The sequence below is a fragment of the Rutidosis leptorrhynchoides genome, chromosome 1 (assembly GCF_046630445.1).
Source record: "Rutidosis leptorrhynchoides isolate AG116_Rl617_1_P2 chromosome 1, CSIRO_AGI_Rlap_v1, whole genome shotgun sequence".
Classification (NCBI taxonomy): Eukaryota; Viridiplantae; Streptophyta; class Magnoliopsida; order Asterales; family Asteraceae; genus Rutidosis; species Rutidosis leptorrhynchoides.
Window position 1 is genome coordinate 446581328 of NC_092333.1, and position 4831 is coordinate 446586158.

Genomic DNA, 4831 nt, shown 5'->3' on the forward strand with positions numbered 1-4831 from the left:
TTATCAGACCCAGAAGCAGTAAAACAGTAGGGTCAGTAGGTTCCGGTGGTTCTTGGTGCTCGATGCTTATCATGGTTCTCATCCTTGATGCATATAGCTTCAAGTGTACAACTCGTTGATGTGTTTGCATCATTTTCACCAAGTTTTGACCATCATAACCCAAGTGTAAGTCTAAGACATGAAGCACAACTCACTTAAGTGTTGCAAGTGTTTTGATGAACCAAAGTTACATCAAAGTCTTAGATCTAACACATACATGAACTTTAAAAGTAATATTGAACTACAAACTTGAAAGTAAATTAACTAATCAAGATCTTAAGATGTAGAACATAGTTCTTAGTTTGATCTTGAAGATCCAAGACCTAAAAGTCTAGATCTAAAGTTATTAAGTTAAATCTAACACAAGTGTATGAAGTTATAACCAAAGAGTTACACTTCTATGTTCTTGAACTTTAAAGTTAACTTTAGTTCAAGATTAATGAGATCAAAGTTAACTAGTAACATTTGACCAATATTAATCAACAAAAAAAAAATTTAAAGTGCATAATATGAAGTAACAAACTAAATAAACAAGTTAATAGGTCATGGTTGTTCATACTTTAAAGATTCAAACTAAAGTTTGATCTTTAAGAAAGTAAACTTTAAAGTTTACTAACATGAATTACAAGTATGAGTTTAACAACTATGAACTTACAAACTTTTGAAACAATAAATGAAGAACATAAGCTAGAAACTTTATGTTCTTGTATGCCTTGTAAGAACAAGTTAGATGAAGAATCAAACTAACAAGTTTGCTTCTTAGAAAAATAGTAAATAAACAACAACAATATGAAACAAGTAACAACTAGTAAGTAATTAACAAAGACAAGTATCAAAACAACAAATGATGATGATGATTAAGGGGTTTGGGTTCGGTTTTTCAAAGGAAAGAAGAGGAGGAATTGTTCATAAAACTTACAAGTCTTTGAAAGAAAATGAGAGGAAAAGATGAAAGAAGAAGTGATGTGTTTTGTGTGTGTGAGGAAGTGAAGTAATACTAAAGATAAGTTAGCAAAAAAAAAATTAAACAACCTCCCTTGTAAACACCACAAACCTACGGTTCATTCAAGGGGGAGGGAGAAATAAATTGTTCACTAGATTATGCATGTTAAAGTCCTTAAAAGTTGGTTAATAGAGTGGCTTTCATGGGGATAAGATGCAAGTAACATGTAACAAGTCTTTCATTACAAACTAAGCTAGTTTCTAAACCTTAATGGACTAGTTGTAACAAAAGGCTCCTAGTTAATCCATTAATACAAGTATAGTGGGCTTCTAAGTCCATTAACACAAGCCCATGTCCAAATAAATAATCATCCAAGCAAAAAGCCCAAGTAATTAACTAATAACCATAGTTAATCAAAATGATTAATAAAACTTAATCATGAATGCAAATAATATTCAAAAATATTATTCGTGTAATGTTTCGCGTGTCACAAAGACGTTTCGGGCATTCAAGAATCATGTATGGTAGCAAGTAAATGTATAGCAATACATTCGTTAAATCACAAGTATTAATAATAACCATCATTAATTAAGGATGAAAAAAAAACCAGGGTCGTTACAGGTGGGGATGTAAAATCTCTCGGGTTGGTTGTTAAAGAGTGTCATCATGTGAGTTTTGAATCTAAAAGTCTTGACGTTTCACAGGTTTTGGTCAAAAAAAATAAATTAAAATATTGAAAAATTTAGTTAAAAAAACATTGAAAAGTTAGTAAAAAAGAAAAAAAAATAGAAAAACAACCAAAAATTCTACCAAAACCTTATGCCATAAATTTTGGCAAGATGTTACCCATGCATTTACGAGTACAAAATGTCAATTCCTGTTTCACTCACATCTTGGTCCGACACCGGGATCAAACGCTAGTGCTTGAAACTTGTTCCATGTCGTTTCTCAATACCAGGGAAACTGTGGGTGACACTTACCTAATAAACCTTAGGATGTATCGTTTCCATCCTATGTAGGAAGTAAAGTCTTCTGGGTGTACGCTTTACTTGGTATAGCAGACTTCCTAAACTATACCATTTCATACTAATATCATATCACTATATAAGGTACTGTGGGAAGAGGAAGTCTTGAACTTCCAAACATGTTCATTACCACTGAACGTGAAATCCTACGAGTTCTTTGAAATTCAATAGTAGGTCACCTGTACCAAAACGGGTGTCAACCGTATGAACGGTGATTGGATCGTATGGTCGAAACCGGGTTATACGCTAGATCGAAAACTTTAATAGGGCGATCCTCATTGTTTCTCCTAACAAGGACAATGTTGCGTTCGACCACTTTATGTGACCCATAGGATATATCTATTTCATCCTTAAAGAAGTCAAGTCTTCCGACCGATACACTTGCTGATTTGTTTCAGAAGTTGTAATCCAAACCAGTTGCAGGGTGACGAAAAATCTTGAAAAGTCATTGCTAACATTGACTGGAAATCTACCAGGCCTCAACATCAAACAGGGAAACTGGTAGTCAAGCTTGTCTCAATGAGGGAGATTTGCTAGTCAAATGGGGAGCGCACCATGATACACAAAATGTCAGTGATTGATCAGATCCCCAATGGATAACCTCCGAAAAGGTAAGATATCAGCTTTTAAGCCTGATGAACCTCAATCTTTATGATTGATTTAACGGATTAGACGATTACCTCATGATTATCGATGATATACGGACGTAATGTGTATCCTCCTAAGCACATTATTTTCTTACCGACATCTCGCGATGTTAGGTACTGTGGGAGGCATTGGCTTGACCAATCGCGGGGTATCCCGTATTGTTCATTTGGTTCGAGGGTTCTATCTTCTAGGTTCATGACTTTCGCTTGTATTCCCAGTTCACATTGAAGACTTTTCACTAAGGTTCGAGATTCGTTTACCTCATTATTATGATATTTATTGTTGAAGACATCATTATGCTTTTGATCGTTACATTACTAGAGGTTTGGGAATTTGATTTGGGGGTTTACAAATGGAAGTCATATGGTTATTACTTTCTCCTAGTTCGTACACGCACTAGTGTTTATTTGATTATTGGTTCGTATTTGGTTCTACATTTATCATTGAAGATATTATATTTAGTGGAAGATTATTTTCGAGTCATATTGCTTGAGGACAAGCAAGACTCTAGTGTGGGGTGGTTTGATATTGCGCATTTCATCTATTATTTCTCTCGCAATAGCGGTCATATTTTGATCCATTGGATACGAATTGGAGTATTTTGGTTGATTTTGTGAAGATTCGAGTTTAGGAACCGAGAAGAGTTATTTTGCATAATTTGAAGGCTTTTGAGGTACAATTTACATCGCGTTACCAATAGTACCTATTTTGGTTAAGTGGATAAAGTGGTTCGAGTTTTAAGGGATGATATGTAAATTACAAGTCAGAATCTGAATGCACTAAAGGCCACGGCGCTCCATTATTTAGCCGCGGTGCGCTTTTTAGTTATAATCGACATCAGAGGATTTCACAAGAGATGGCTTTAGCTCTAGTTAAAAGCCGCGGCGCGGGGTCCAAGGGTCGCGACACGTGTACAAGGCAAAATTCGTAACAGAAGAATTGTTAAAAGGGGAGTCAAAGTTTCAAAGGAGCCGCGGCGCGGGCTAGTGAGCTGCGGCGCAGGATCGAGGCGGCCAGCAAATTTTGGTAAGCCTGTTTAAGGCACGAAAAATACCCTAATTATTTTATCTTCTATCCAGCAGATTTTCAGAGCACCAAGGACGAATTTTTGTGACTTTTGGGGAATTCCAAGGTCACTAAATGCTTCAATCATTCCGCTAACGAGGATCAATCTGAGCATCAATCAAGATTCATCGTGTTAGGTTGATTTCTTGTTTATCACAATGGTTTCTTTATTGATTATTACTTTGATTTCAATTGTTGCCATGATTTTTGGCTAGTTTCTTAATGTTTGTCTAGACTAATAAATCTATCTGTTGGATGTGATTTTCATTAATTGTTGGATTATAAGTATTTTGATTTGAAGTTTTGAATACATGAATGCATTTAATAAAACTTATTCTTTTCGATTCAATTGATTGTATGTTTATTTGATAGGACGAGATTTCATCAATTTAATATATATATTTTCAACTGGTTTGTCTTAATTAGTTGTTTGCTTAATCGAAGACGATAGTAAATTGAATTCAAAAGGCTAGACGATTTAGGTGTAAATCACTCACAACGAGAGTTTGTGTGATTATTGATTACTACGAGACTAGAGTCATAATTTGAACCTGATTATCAGTTGAGTCAACTTATCACATCTAGGAGGTCTTAAGTGACGGGGAATTCCGTGCTGTGTAATCTTAGTTGTTGTTCCTGCACTGGGGAATTCCAGGTAGACCGATTAGGATATTCACATGCTTTAATCCACAATTCGAGCTTAATCTAATTGCATCCAGCACTAGGTGTAAAAGGTCTAGACAAACATTCGTTCTCTTATTTGATTTACAACTATCTTATTTTTCCTGTTTGCTTTAAAGCTTAAATATAAAAATACTATATTTATTTTCTTTGTTAATTAGTTAAAGTTATTCTTGATTTGGCTAATCGTTAAATAGCCACAAACCAAACTATTTCGTACTTTTAATTTTCTTAGATTAACTTTAGTTTATTTTCGTAAGTTACAATCTTAAATTCATACGCGTAAACTGTCCTTGGAACGATCTTGGATTTACCAACTTTATACTATTGCACGATCGGGTACACTGCTCGTTGAAAGGACCCATCCTAATCCATCCGGACAAAGTCCACATCGATTACAAACAATTCACAACAGTTGGTTACATCGCGA